Source organism: Phascolarctos cinereus, unplaced genomic scaffold, assembly GCF_003287225.1.
Source record: "Phascolarctos cinereus isolate Bilbo 61053 unplaced genomic scaffold, phaCin_HiC Scaffold_5;HRSCAF=322, whole genome shotgun sequence".
In the NCBI taxonomy this organism is placed as follows: domain Eukaryota; kingdom Metazoa; phylum Chordata; class Mammalia; order Diprotodontia; family Phascolarctidae; genus Phascolarctos; species Phascolarctos cinereus.
Window position 1 is genome coordinate 302893334 of NW_027555958.1, and position 16222 is coordinate 302909555.

Consider the following 16222-nt stretch of genomic DNA (forward strand, 5'->3'; position numbering starts at 1 on the left):
GCTAGCTCTGAACCTAGGTCTTCCTGACCATAGATCTGTTGCTCTATGCACTGGGCCACCTAGCTGCCTATTTAAGCACCAGAAAGTAGTTCCATGGTGCTGATGCCGAGCCTTTGCTCCTAAAACTAACCCCAATCCAGTACACTAGTAATTCTGCCGTAGTTGTACAGAGTAAGGAAGGTATAGCTAGAGCCTTGTATCATGGCAGTTTGGTATCTCTTCAGGTTATTTTCCTATTGCATATAGAAAGTGCTTAATAAATGTGTTACCTAACATTCTGTATCCTGCCTAAGTACCATTAAGGCTTGGAATCAATTAACTAATTAATTAGTTAATTGATGAAAGCATTTATGAAATATGTTCTGTGCACAAAACATTGTGCAAAGTGCTAGAGATACAAATAGAAAAGTAAAACAGTCCTTGGGGGAGCAAAGGCCTTTCCTGTTTTCACCTAGATCAGAGGAAAGGTAATGGTTAAGGCGGTGGCATGGTCTGACCCATCTGGTACAAGCCACCCTCAATCTTCTTCTCAGGATGCCTTACTCTTTCAGCCAGACTGTCTTGCTTGCCCCATTGATGGAAGGTAATTGGCATTTGGTGTTCACGGCAGGGATGCAAGGCCCCTTCTCCATAAGGATTATCTCCATCAATAAGGGCTACAGGGAACCCTTGGGAACTGCAAAACCATATTGTGTGCATGTGTAGATGTGGCTGTGTTCTCTTGATTAAGTCTTATGTTTTGCCATCCTTCTTGTAGGCACTTAATAAATGTTTATTAAATTGAATAGAAAACAATTGATTAGGCCTGCCAGTGCTTAATGGAACTGGTCAAGCTCTTGTGCACAGGTTACTCCCACACTTGGAAGTCACTCCTGCCCTCTTCACCTGCACCTCTTACCCTCAGCTCCTAGGAAACCTTCTTCATCTCCCTAATTAGCATTCTCTTCCTTCTAAAATGATCATGTATATACTTATTATTAGTTTACATGTCACATCCTCCCAGTACTCTTTTAAGGGCAGAGACCGATATTTGTTTTATCTCTTTATTCCCAATACCCAGCACAGTACCTGCTCTGAGCTATTTATTGTTTGTTTGGGGGGAAAAAACTGTAATTCCATCAGGATAGGAGACTGCTGGTGCAAAAATTCCTCTAGGTAGGTAACTCATGTAAATCTTGCAGATTTTCCTGGGGCATGGAGAGATTAAGTGGCTTGAAGTATATGTCAACTAGTATATGTCAAAGGCAAGACCTGAACTCAGGTTCTCCTGACCAGAAGCCCAGTCTTCTTTATCCTCTATGCCATGATTCCTCTCACCCTGTATATAATAACCACATAATCAATACTTGTTGGATTGGATTAGACTGGATTGGCCTAAGAATTCTTCTCTAATCATAGTAACTACCAACATGTTCTGGAAGAGCTTTTGATGATCCAGGCACAGGCCAGCACACTGAAATAAATAGACATCAGTACCACTCACAATGCATATGCACCAGCAGCTGTTTATTAGTCAAAGGTGGGAGAGATGTCTCACTTCAGAAGCAGGAAAGATGAAAGGTCGCATCATAAAGAAAACTCCTTAAAAGCCAACACAGTCTGACTTAGAAGTTGAGCAACATAGAGGGAGCACAGATTCATGGTGGAGCATTTGAAAAGAACACATACACTGGTAGGGTATGCTCTAACATGGCATCCCCAGAAGGAATCTTTCTCTTGCTCTTCCTCTTCCAAGATGGCAGGAATATCAGAACTGCCCCTGTGAGAAGGCTCTATTGCTGGCCATTCCAGCTCCTCGGTTCTTTGGGATACTGGAGGGAGAGGAGCTCAAAGAGGGAGCTCTTGGGGTATGGCATGAGGAAGTTGCACATGGGTTGCATGGAAGCCTGTGGGACACAAAGGAAATTTTTTAGCTGTTGGCATAGAAATCCCAAATGCTTAAAGGAGAAACCAAGAGTCATCCAAGGGATGAAACTTCTGTGCAGTATAAAGGAAGATAAGGCTAGGTATTAGATCTGTGATTTCACTGGTCCCCTTCAATTTTAAATCTATGACCCTAATATTCCAGCCAGTGTCTAGGAGCTCAATTCACACCTTTACTCTCAATATACCCTTCTCAAGAAAAGAATGATGGGGATAAATTGCCCTGGTATGTACCACATTGCCTTCTGAGAAAGTCTTCTCTTTGGATAAAGGCAGGAATAAATTATCCCCCTCCATTTCAAAAAGGGGAGGAATTGAGGTACATAGGAAGATCAAGACAAGGGTTGCTGTGCTTTGAACGGAATAGACATTTAGGAAGCAAGATTGGAGCAGAAATTTCAAGAATAAATGAAATAAGCATTTATTAAGTGTCTTCTGTCTGCCAGGTACCATGCTAAGTGCATTATAGATATTATCTTCCTCGATCCTCATAACCTCCGTGGGAGGTGGGTGCTATTATTATCCATATTTTGCAGTTGAGGAAAATGAAAGAGTTAAGTGACTTGTCTAAGGTCACTCATCCAGTATGTGTCACAGGCAGGACTTGAACCCATATCTTCCCCAAATGAGGTCATGAAGAGTAGGACATGACTGAAATCACTGGACAACATTTCCCTAAACTCACATGGCACCTATGACCTGATCAATTCCTAGAGGATGCTCTGGTATAGCAGATGAGCATTTATTCTATAGTCAGAAGACATTGGTTCAATTCCCACCTCTGGTACTTTACTATCTATGTGACTTTGTCACTCAACCTCCCTGGGCCTCATTTCCCTCATTTGTAAAATTAGAGGGCTGGACCTGGTGGCCTCTGAGGTCCTTCATTCATCTTTGATCTATAAACATATCATCCTGTGATGACTGGTGTTATTCATTCTTTGTTCTAGAAGAGGACCAATGACATCAGGAGGGTGTTGTTGTGACTTGCAAGTGAATTGTATTTAAGTGAAGCAGAGCTGTGCAAAGTCATTGGGCCCACTCTCTCCTACAGAGTCATCAAAGTCCAGTAATAAGACATAGGTCAGGATGACTGGTGATGGCCCCAGATGAAGTGGGAGACCCTGGCCTTTTTAAGCTAAGGTCTTTCCCATATCTCAGTTTGATGAAGATCTCAGATGAATGTCCCTGCCTTGAAGTGTAAATCATCAAGATCTATTCAAGCGCACATCTAGGGCTTTGCTAGAAATCACCAACAAAAAAGTCCTTACTTGCTGTCCTCCCTCTCCAGCAGATTTCGGTAGGTGGAGATCTCACACACCAGCCGGGCTTTAACATCCAGCAGCACCTGGTACTCATGGTTCTGCCGCTCCAAGTCAGCCCGGATCTCAGTCAACTGCTCCTCCACATTGCTGATCAGGTACTGCATCTGGGCCAGCTCGGTGCTGTAGCGAGTCTCAGATTCAGTCAATGAATTTTCCAAACAATCTTTCTGAAACGAGAAGCAAATATGTGAAGGATCTGTGATTTCACCAACATGGGGGACTCTCAGAAAGAGAATTCCTTCCACCAACACAGATCATAGCCCACCTATAACTGAAGAGATAAGTCTTAGGAATTTGCTTGAAGTCCATAGATATTAAATGATTTCTCTAGAGTCACACAACTACTAAGTGTCAAAGGTAAGGCCAGCATTCCATTCATTAAGCTACACTGCCTTGACAAATAAGAAATGAGAACCAAATAAAAAATAAGCAGGTAGTCTAAAAAAGTCTCTGACTGGTCCAATGAGAATTTCAAGTAGTCTTTCTGTGGTGACGAGGAAAAAGAAATGGAAGAAAGCATGTGGCACCAATATGATAAAAGTTACAATAGTGCCAAATTAATTTATAATTTTAATAAGTATATCCATCAGACTATCAAAGAGATGCTTTATACAACTTGATGAAATAATAACAAAATTCATTTGGTAAAACAAAAGACCTAGAATATCAAGGGAAATGATGAAAAGAGGTAGGGAAAAATAAGGCATAACATTTCTAGACTTCAAACTATATTATAGTGCAGCATTTGTCAAAACCATCTGATATTGATTATAAAATAAAAAGGAAAATCAATGAAATAGACCAGATAAGGGAGAATCAGAAACAATGGAATAATTAGAATCAATAATCCAGTATTTGTTAAAGTGGAAAACATAAATTTTTAGGAAAGCATTCCCTATTTGATAGAAACTACTGGGGGAAGTGGAAAGTAACCTGGCAGAAATTAGGCTTATGCCATTTTTCAGTCATTTTTCAGCTGTATCTGATTCTTTGTGACCTTATTTGGGGTTTTCTTAGCAAAGATCCTTAGTGGTTTGCCATTTCCTTTTCCAGCTCATTTTACAGATGAGGAAAACTCAGGCAAATAGGGTTAGGCGATTTGCCCAGGGTCCAAATTTGAACTCAGAAAGTAAGTCTTCCTGACTGTGGGCCCAATACTCTATCCACTGCACCGCCTAGCTGTCCCTCTTATGCCAACATCTTATTCCATATTACACAATACATTCTAAATGGATATGTAACCACATATTTGAGATCATACTATTAAAAAAATTTGAAGGAAAGTAAATCATACACTTCTCACAGGATTAAGTAGAAAATGTTTTTCTTAACCTAACAAAGGCTAGAGGCAATCACAAAAGATAAAATAGATAACTGATTACATGAAAAGGAAAACCTTCTGTGCAAACAAAATGAATGCACCTAGAATAAGAAGGAAAGTAGTCTAGTGGGAAAAAGATCTTTGTATCAAATTTCTCTGCTAAGGGTTTGGTAACCAAGATATAGTAACAATTAATGATGAAACAGATGAAACAGAGCTAGAGATAAGAGAAAGAGATGGATAGATAATACCAAAAGCCATTTCCCAATAGATAAGTAGTCAAATAATATAAACAAACAGTTCTCAAAAGAATTACAAACTATAAACAACCACTTGAAAGAATGTTCCAAATCACTAATTTGCATAAAAAAGAAATACAAATCAAAACAACCCTGAGGGAGGAAAGGAGAAAAGATGTGTGTTTTAGACAGTTTTACCACTGATCCGTCCAGACAGCCAAAGGAGCTTCTTTCAGGGAGCTTCCTTTTATCATCTTTGTACATTTCTAAGAAATTAAAACAATCCAATGCTGAAGGTTGACCTACCATTTTGTGCTGAGCCTGTAGCTCAACCTCCAGAGCATTCACTGAGCGTTTCAGCTCTAGGATCTCTGATTGGCAGCACTGTAGCTCCTCTGAACAGGACATCGCCTGCAAACTGATGCCTTCACTCTGAAACACAGAAAAAGCACAAGGGTAGAGTTAGGTAGGAGGACCTGCAGGAAGCTGACAGCTGCCTCCTGGACTCTGGACTGCCCTCACCTGAGCGATGAACCACTGCTCCACATCATTCTGGTTGGTCTCCACCATGGCCTCATACTGGCACCTCATCTCACCCAGCACCCGGTTGAGGTCCCCCGTTGGGCCCGTGTCCAGCTCAATGCGGAGTTTGTCTCCCAGCTGGCATTGCAGGTTATGGACTTCCTGGAGAGGCAGAAGGGTCAAACACTGCTTCATCCAACGTTTACAGATTCCCTGCTTCATGAGGAAGCAGCTGATTTCCCTATCAGGTAAACTAGAACTTACTCCCCAAACACGTAAGGAAGGCTAGCCTTTCTCCTGCATCACCCTCCTCTCTGCATGATGTAAATACCAATACCACACCATTCATTTGTATCCCTGTTCTTCACAGACCATTGAACTTGAAGTCAAGAGATCAGAGTCCTGTCTTGCCACTAATTAGTAGTTATGTGACCTCAAACAATCACTTTCACTCTCTGGACCTCAGAGAGTGTAAAAGGTGAGGGTCAGCCTAGATGTTCTCAAGGGTGCCTTCCAGCCCTAACACAGGAGACACTACAGAGCAACAGAAAGAATCAGAGGATCTGGATTCAAATCCCAGTTCTGCCCTTTACCAACTGTGGTATCTTGGACAGGTTATTTCTCTTCCCTAGACAACACTGGTTTCTTCCTCTATAAGATGTAGGAGTTGGAGTTGGTAGTTAAGTTTTCTACAATTCTAAGTTTATGGTAACGAAATTCTATTTGCCACATATATGTATGTGTGTGTCTTTCTTGAATCATAACCTACCCTTTCCCCCTTCCCCCAAACATCTGCACAGCTCCTTTGGGCAGGGATCATGCCCAATTGGATGCTTAGCTAATATAATTTATGCCTAAGAAGTACAAGTGCCAGTACTTGGAGGAGAAAGAATCCCCGTTGTAGAGACCAGTCCCTGCATCCATAGCAGATAAGCAGAGCTTGGCCTTCCTAGTAGTCCTGCTTCCATTGCATGATTCCAAACCTTTGCACAGGCTGCCCATTCCCTTTGCCCCCAATCTGGAATCTCCTTCCTCCCCTCCTCTTCTTAATATCCCCACCCTCCTTCAAGGTTCAGTTCATGTGTCACTTCCTATAGGAAGCTTTCCCCTATGCTATTAGTTGGGAGAGTCCACCTCCTCAAATGATCATGTAGGTACTTCTCTGTTTGTTTACGTGTTGCATCACTCCAATAGATTGTAAATGCCTTTAGGACAGAGACTTTTTTCATCTTTTCTTTAAATCCTCAGCCCCTAGCACGGAGTTTCATACATAATGAGTAGTTCATTAATGTTTGTTTTTTGGACTGGACTGGACTAGATTGTATTGGGCTGGATTGGACTGGATTGCACTAGACCAAGCTGGGCTAGGCTGAATTAGACTGGCTTTAGCTGTCTAATGCATTCTCAATTTATATCATTCCTGAATATCTTATACCTGCTCATGGTTCTTCTTTAAATACAGCATCTCCTCTTTCAGGGACTCCACCCGGGATTCCAGCTCACACTTAGCTAGGCTCAGGTCATCCAAGTTTCTGTGAAGGCTGTTTATGTCAGTCTCAACCAGCTGTCGAAGGTATAGCTCACTCTTGTACCTATATGTATAAAGGTGGGTCAGAATCCAGAATGGTTACCATTCATTCCAAATAACTGCTTGGTTTATTCTCTACCTCTTATAATGTGTGTGGGGGAAAGTTTTCTCTACTTAAAAAATAATCTTGGAACTCAAAACTTTAAATAAAAATGTTTTAAATTTTTTTAATTTAAAAAAAGTAATCAACAAATATTTACTGAGCTCCTACAGTGGTCCAGGAATGATGGAAAATACCAAGAAGGATGAAGCATGGCCCTTACTACCAAGGAACTTACAATAACTGTTTCCCCCGCCCCACCCCACCCCCGGCTCTATAAACTACAGTGGCTCCTATTAGCACCAGAATCAATAATAAACTTCTCTTTGGCACATAAAGCTCTTCATAACCTGTCTCCTTCCTACCTTTCCAGTCTTCTTATACATAATTCCTTTCCATGCACTCTATGATCCAGCTACATTGGTTTATTATATTTACTACTCTATGCACACAACTGCCTTTGCACTTGGATCTCCCCTATGTTTTGAGTTGTCCATGCCATCCCCTCCACATCCTATTTTCCCTGGATCCTTCCAAGACTAAGACCAAATCTCCAGGAGGTCATTCCCAACCACACACACACACACACACACACACACACACACACACCCCATCTGCCTTATCATCTCAGATTGTCTTCTATCTTCTATGCATATATCCTGCATGTTTCCAGTTACTTATTGTCTCTCTCATTAGAATGTGAGCTCTTTGAGAGCAGGGGTTGTCCTTTGCCTTTCTTTGTAGCCTCAGAGCTTAGTACAGTGCCTGGCACATAGTAAGTACTTAATAAATACTTTTTAACCGACTGACTTGATTAACCAGACTCAGGATTGGCTGAAAGAACTGGGGAAGTTTAGCCTAGAAAAGAAATAAGATAGACATGAGAGCAATCTTTAAGTATTATTGCTGCTGTCTGTCATCTTTCAGTCATCTCCAACTCTCTGTGACCCCATTTGGGTTTTTCTTGGCAAAGATACTGAAGTGGTTTGCCATTTCCTTCTCCAGCTCATTTTACAGGTGAGAAAACTGAGGCAAACAGGGTTAAGTGACTTGCCCAGGGTCACAGAGCTAATCACTAATCTGAGCTCAGATTTGAATTCAGAAAGATGTCTTCCTGATTCCAAGCCCAATGCTCTATCCATCACCTGGCTGCCCTGTCTTTAAGTATACAAATAGCTATAATGAAAATGGGACACAACATATTCTGCTTGACTCCAGCGGCCAGAGTCAGAAGTAACTGGGGACAATTGCAGAGAGACAGGTTTCAATTTTATATAAAAAAAACCAAGCTATCCAAAAATATAACAGGATGCCTTGAGAAGTAGTTCATGAGTTTCCCATCACTAGGGTATCTTCTTGTTGATGACGGGGGTATGCCATAGAGAGAATTCCCCGCTTCCATAAGGGGTTGAATTTAACGACCCCTGCAGTCTCTAGAGAGGCATCATGTTGTAGTAGATATAGCACTAGATTTAGAGTCAGGGTTCAAATCTTGCCTTAGACATTTACTAGCTGTTAACTATGAGGATCAAATGAAATGACATTTGTAAAGCACTTAGCACTTAGTGCCTGGTGTATAATAGGTGCCTTAAAAAATGTCTGTCTTCTTTCCTTCCTATAAGATGAGAAGTTCAGTTCTAATGGGCTCTATGTTCCCTCCTAGCTCTAAATTTGTGATCCTTTTAATTGATCAGTTGTTATCTTTTAAGTGAGCCAGTTGATAACTCAGTGGATAGAGCACTGGGCCTAGAGTCAGGAAGACCTGAGTTTGAAATTCAGCCTCAGATGCTTACTAGCTGTGTGACCCTAGGCAAGTCACTTAACCTCTGATTGCCTGAGACAAGGATCCACAGGAGAAGGGTCCAATATCTTTGAAAAAGATAAATTCCAAGGACGGTTGGTCCATTGGGATCTAGAAGGGTTAAACACAAATAACTGACTCGACAACAAATCCTTTAAATAGCCCTACTCAAGAAAAGTTCTGGAGTATAGTTTTTCATGTCCTGATAAGAAAAAATATATCCTTAGAGGATATTATGTACATGAGTTTTTGAAATTATGTTCCCTCTTTCTTCCCTTCCTCTCTTCCTCCCTCCATCCCTCTCTTCTTTCCTTCCTTCTTCCCTTCTTTCCTTTTATACAGTTTTCCTGACACCAAAAAAAATTCAGAGGGAATAATCATTCACATGGAATAGGACTTTACAAAGCCCCTTCCTACACATGTAGTGCCAGGGTTATTATTTCTGTTTTACATATGAGGAAACTGAGACTTGGAGAGATCAAATGACTCCCACATTCACATGGCTAATAAGTGAAAAATCACAGGCTTGAACCAACATCTTCTGACCCCAGGTCCGGTATTCTTTCAACCACACTGCATTATCTCTAGCAGTGTCGACAACCAGCCATTCATTCTCAGTCTTACTCCAGGCAAACTTACTTAGTCTTGAAGTCATCCGCAGCCAGTTTAGCATTGTCGACCTGCACAGCCAACCTGGAGTTCTCTGACTTTGAGCACAGGAGCTAGAAATGAGAGGTTTCATACATGAAGATAAAGCTTTGGGGGGAATTTATCTCAGTCTCCGTAAGGAGGTATCCAAATTCATGCTATAAATAGAGGAAAATCTCTTGCACAATTAGTCCCATTATTTTAAAATTCCTTGCTTTTCTACTATTAGTCATGAATCAGGCCCAAAGATTTTCGCTACATCTGTGTTAAGCAACGCTGAGAGAGAAGGAGAGGAATCATAATATAATAAAAGCTACCATTTACAAAATATTTTAAGGTTTGCAAAGTGTTTTTACAAATATTATCTCATGTTATCCTCACAACAACTCTGGAAAGTAGGTACCATTAGTATCCCCGTTTTATAGATGGGAAAACTGAGACAGACAGAGGTGACTTGTCCAAGGTCACATAGCTTTTTTGTTCAATCATTTCAATCATATCCAATTCTTCATGACCCTATTTAGGGTTTTCTTGGCAAAGATACTGGAGTGGTTTGCCATTTCCTTTTTTTTTTTTTACAAATGAGGAAACTGAGGCAAACAGGGTTAAGTAACTCACCCAGTATCACATAGCTAGTAAGTACCTGAGGCTAGATTTGAACTAAGGAAGAGGAGTCTTCCTGTTTCCAAGCCCAGTGCTTTACCCACTGCACCACCTACCTATACCTACTCTGTGCCAAGCACCACTCTAGCCACTGGGGATGTAAAGATAAAAAGTTACCCAGTTCTTAACCCTAGAGGAATTTGTGTTCTAATGCAGATGAGAGGACAGAACACAACATATACACAAATAACTGCACTACAACTATACTACCATGATGGGGGAAAGCATAGATCCAGATAGCATAGGCGAGTAAAATTTCAGGATAGAGAGAATGTGTCACGTTTGTCTTTATATTCCCCAAAATGGCTTGCACATAGCAAGCGCCTAAGAAGCATCTGTTGAATGAATGGATATGGTGGCCTTAAATAGTGAGAGATTCTAATTATAACAAAATAAATGAATGCATCAGAGTGATTTCCTCTCAAAAAGGCACAGTGGTGACTGGGAAAGGCAATAACTAAATTGGGGGGAAGGGCAGAATGTTTTCCTAGATGATCTCAAAGGCCTCTTCAAGCTGTAACATTGATCCTGTGATTGGAAGTTAATAAAGGAACAGCGAAAAGCTTGTTTGATGGTGATGAATTTCGAATTGCATCCAATGGTGGCGATCACTTTAGAGCATGTATTCTTAATCTGAAGATCATGAACTCTGGGGAGATACACATATACATATATGTGTCTATATATATGTATATATATAATGTACAAAAAATATATGCATATGTATTGCATTTTTACATATGTCTGTATAAATACATATGTATATACATGTGTATATGTATATGTGTGTATACACATATACCTACATATACATATATATGCTTATGCAGTATACATATATGCACATGTGTAAACACACATAGGGTAGCTAGGTGACATAGTGGCTAGAGTGCTGGGCCTAGAGTCAAGAAGATCCATATTTATGAATTCAAATCCGGCCTCAAACACTTACTAGCTGTGTGACCCTGAACAAATGATTTAACCCTGTTTGCCTCAATTCCCTCATCCGTAAAATGAGCTGGAGAAGGAAATGGCAAACCACTCCAGTATCTTTGCCAAGAAAACCCCAAATGGGGTCACAAAGAGCCAAACAACTGAACAACACATATATACATATAACTGTCATCTTGTCAATACAAGATGTCTCAAAAGTCTTACTTAGTGCAAAGGTCAAGACTGTCCTCAGACTTTGGGGACACCCTGTATAATTGGTTTGCTTCGTAATCCTCTATATTTTATTCTACAAATTTAAAAACATGGTTCTGAGGAGTCCATAGGCTTCACCAGCCCAAGGAGTCTATGACACCAAAAAAAGGTAAGCCATTACTGGAGAGTCAGAGAGAACACTGCTTTCTCCTTCCCCCACCAGCCCGGAGGATTCCTGCCCCATCTTTTCTTTCTCCTCCTTGATTCTGGAGCTCAAAAGTCTCTCCTTACCTTGCGTTGAAGCTCATCAATGGTCTTGAAATAAGAAGTATAGTTGGAGCACATGGCGGGGACTTGACACTGGCTCCATTCCTGGATTTTGCCCTCCAATTCTGCTTTCTCCCGCTCCAGTCGCCTCACCTTCGCCAGGTAGTTGGCCAGACGATCATTCAAAAACTGCATGGTCTCCTTCTCACTGCCATGGAGAGCAACGTCACCAAACCAGCTACAGGTGCCAACATTGGCAGGGATGTTTTGGGCCCCTGGAAGAGAACTCATTGAGTGGCATCTGGACAAGGTTCGGAGACTTGGTTGGTCTGAAGGTGACCCAAAGGTCTGGAGTAGACTGTCACTGGATTGATAGCTATTTGCCAGGCGAGTACTGGATCTAGTGGTAGGGGAAGGGTAGCTTTGGGGCACAGAGGTCCAGAATGACCCGCTATAGAAACAGCCCTTCGGCCAGAAGGCTTCAGACAGCTCTTAAGAGAACCCCTAGAAGAGTTGTTTCCACGGCTGCTAGAAGTCATGGTCCTAGAAAGTGGTACTTCTACTGGATGCCAAGGTCAAGCTACCCAAGTGTGAAATTTGGACTTTCTTCTCAGACCTTTTATACATTATCTGTTGTGGGTGTAGATGCAATACAGTAGGTTTCCCCCTATTAATCCTCATTTCTATTGTCATCAGAACATCCTATTAGTCAGTTTTTAGTCTCCCATGAACAGTTCCCTATCTCATAAAAGGGCCATTTTACTGCCTGGGGACTCCCTATTACTGGCATTTGTTGCTGAAAGAAATGTTTCATGTTATCTCTTCAAAGACATATCACCCAAGCCCAAAGAAGAGCTCCGCTTCCCTGCATGACTGTCCAGTGTCTATCTGGGTGTGGCACTGCCTTCAGATTAAACAACCCACTCATCTGTCTTTCTGGGCTCCCAGAGAAGGTGAGGTGTATTCCCATGGGATGATGATCTATTCTGCTTACATTGGGATCCTTGGGAAGAAAAAAGCTTAAGATCTGGGGAATGAAGAAAAAGAAACAGGAGGGAAAGGGGGCTCCAAAGAGAAGCTGGGAAGTCCCCCAAATCTGAACTTTGCTCTCAGTTCTTCAGCCTCCTGTGCAAACCACTGGTCAAAGTGAGCCGCAAAAGAGGGAACTCAAAAGAGGGGTAGAAACAAAGATTGCTAACTTAGTCTCAAAGGAGACACACCCTAGGAATGAATCTATCCCCTGAAGGGCTGAATTTACCATAGATGCTCCAAGATCCATTAGTCTCCTGAGAAAAAAAAAGAAATAGTGAATAGAATAACAGTGTACCAGGCACAGGGACAAAGAGAAAGGTGTAAGTATCATTTGTGGTCACACAGAGATCATTAAAGAAATTCAGTCTTATGGGGCATTAATGAAGAATCCAAGTCAGATCCAACTGGGAGACAGATAAAGATGAAATTCAAATGAAACTCGATTCTAGGACTTGGCAGGTTTCCATATCAAGAGACAGTAATCAGAAATGATTGACTATGTCAGATTGGAGAAATGAGGATGAGGAGGCTACAAAAAGAGAAATAAACACTGGGAATAAACAAGCAATAGGAACTAACGAGCCCACACATACCATAAAACAACCATAAACAAAACCTGGGAACAGACAAACTACCACTTTTATGTAGTGAGTTATGCTGGCTGAATCATATGAGCTGAAAGGAACTTTCACAAAGGGAAATCACATAAAGGACAGCCTACTTACCTCATCTGATAGATGAAGAAAATGAGTTTCAGAGAAGTGAAGCAATTTGTCCAAAGTGGTATGTGAGTGGCACGGAGTCTAGCACTACAGCACAGTGCTTAGCAACAGTGCCTAGCACATAGCTGGTGCTTAATAAATGCTTGTTGATTGACTGGCTCCCAGCCCTCCCCATCTTCCTCCACATCACGTAAATAACTAATGGCTGAAAAGTGAATGTAAAGAACAAAGAGGCAAGATGGTGCCGTGGAAAGATTGCTGCATTTGAATTCATAAGACCTGAGTTTGAATCTTACCTCTGCCACTGTAGGATCTCTGCTAAGTCATCAGACTTCTCCAGCCCTCAGTTTCTTTATCTGTAAAATGAGAGGTGGACTAGGTGATTCCTCCTATCCCCTCCCTGCCCCCACCAAGATCCCTTATAGATTTAAATATCAATTGGTTGTTGTCTTTCATTCTCAAAGAGGACCAAAATGATATCACTAGGTTGGAGTCAAGGTAGAGTGTGTCCACCTGCAGCTGATCAGTTTTAAATATATGATCCTAGGAAGCATCTTTACTCAGACTTCCAAGAGCTAGAGGAGAAACTTAGCTGATAAACCCAACGGGCAGCCCAGACCATTGCCACCAGCCCCTCAAACCTTCACCTCCTGTCGAGGGCCATGATGGGCATGGGCTCTCTTCCTGCGCTCTTTGGGATCACGGAAAGCAACTAGACCTGTGGTTTTGTTGATGTAGGGAACTCCCAGATAAGGAAATGCCTAAAAATATCCACATCACAGCATCTTATACTTTTAAAGAGCTGCCTAGAGCATTGAGACAGTTAAGTGATTTGCATAGGGTCACACAGCCCATAGGTGAGAGAGGTGGAAGTGGAATCCAGGTTTTCCTGACTCTGAGACCCAGCTCTCTTTCCACTCTACCATGCTTTTCTTAAAAGCACAAAACCTCAGGAATTACAGGTTGTCTTGTGTTTTCTTCTTAAATGTGCTTTTCTCCCTGCCAAGGAGATTATCAATTTAAAAACCCCCCACCACAGTCTGAAAAATCTGCTTTTGTTTTTCTGTCTCATCTTTATTTTTTTTTTCAGTCAAGGAGCAGTTTATTGTAACACCAATAGGAGCAGGTAAGATTCCTAGTGAATCTGCAGCTTGATGGGGGGGGGGAGGTGAGAGTGATACTTTTCTAGTTAATTTATTAATTTTTAGTTTTCAACATTCACTTCCACAAGATTTTGAGTTCCAAATTTTCTCCCTCTCTCCTCCCCCCACCCCAAGATGGCATTCTGAATACACCTTCCCCCAATCTGTCCTCCCTTCTATCACTCCCCCTCTCTTATCCCCTTCCCCTTCTATTTTCCTATAGGGTAAGATAGAGTTCTATACCCCATTGCTTGTATCTTATTTCCCAGTTGCATGGAAAAACAATTTTTGTGTCATCTTTATAAAGGAAAATCAGGAGAATACGGAGGAAGACAGACTGCCAAAATTATCTGGGTCCGAAAAAAATAGATAAGGAAGATTGCCACCCAGAAGTGGTACACATCTCCACCAAATGGTTAGGAATTATATAGTAATCATGTATTTAGTAAAATATTGATCCCTAACAATAACCAGAGGAAGATTCCTACTGCAACCTCCATCCAAAGATGTAGAATGTGAGCTCTTTGAGGACAGAGACTGCTTCATTTTTGTTTTTGTATCCCCACCACCTAGCATGGCAGAGGACAAAGTTTGTTGAACTCAATTGAAGTGAATTGAATATTATAGCCCCCAGAAGAATGTAAGTTCCTTGAGAGCAGGGACTGCTATTCATTTTTTACTTTGTATCCCCACCTCCTGAAAGGTAGCCTACTGTGCAGCTAGGTGGAGCAGTGAATAGAGTACCCAGGAATGGAATCAGGAAGACCTGAGTTCAAATTTAGTCTTAGACACTTAAACTAGCTATGTGACAGCAGGCAAGTCACATAACCCCTATTTGCCTCAGTTTCCACATCTGTAAAATGGGGATAGTAATATCACCTACCTTCCAGGGTTGTTGTGAAGATCAAGTGAGATAATAATTGGAAAGGGCTTAGCACATAGTAAGCACTTAATAAATGATTCCTTTCTTCCTCCCATCAATTCAGCATTGGGGAAGAAGAGGAAGGGACATACCCCGCAATGTGTAGGGTGGAGGCTCTCCTCACTTTCCACTGACATCTCAGGGTACCAGTATAGCACTCTAAAGCTCAACTATCATCTCTCATCCTCAGCATATGACAAGCCTGTCTCATCTTCCTCTTGTCCACTTTCCTAATAACGTGTTTTCCTCCTGTTCTTCAGTGTTCTTCGTTGATTATATGTTACATAGCAGCCTGCTCCTACTCACTTAATAAATGTGTATTAAATTGAAATGTGTTTCTTTCTGCATACTTTGTAGAATGAATGAATGAATTCACAACCAAAGAAAATTAAAGAATTGATGCAGCACAATTCCAGCTCTGAAACTGTGCAATGCTATGGTTTGAAGCTTCAGAACCAATCAAGTTCTGAATCTTTTTAATGTCTTGGACCCCTTTGGCAGTCTGGTAATGTCTATTGTCTCTTTTTTTAAATAATGTTTTTAAATATTTGAAGTAAACATCAAATTTCATTTAGAGGTTATTGAAAATAAAGATATATATTTTTTCCCTATCTAAGTTCATGGATGCTTGGGAATTTCCATAGACTTCAAATTAGAAACCCTAAATCTAAATGAACTAAAATCAGAAATAGCCAACATGAGATCGTCAATTCCAGTATTCATTACTTCATAGATCCAGATGAGCCAGAAGAGATTCTAATGTAAATAAATGATCTCTAAGGTTCCCTCTAGCTCAAAATCCTATCATCCTCTGATACACCTAAAAAATTGCTTCCTCTCCCCTAGCCTAGTGATAAGTGGTCAGTAGCTTTAGAAGCCATCTCTGTGGGTCTGAGTTTCCTTAGAAAGCAGACCAGCTCT

At 41.2% G+C, this 16222-nt stretch overlaps 1 pseudogene; it reads right to left on the reverse strand.

Moving 5' to 3' along the window:
* Positions 1-1528: 1528 nt before the first annotated feature.
* Positions 1529-12022, reverse strand: LOC110198441 (keratin, type I cuticular Ha4-like; annotated as a pseudogene).
* Positions 12023-16222: the final 4200 nt, after the last annotated feature.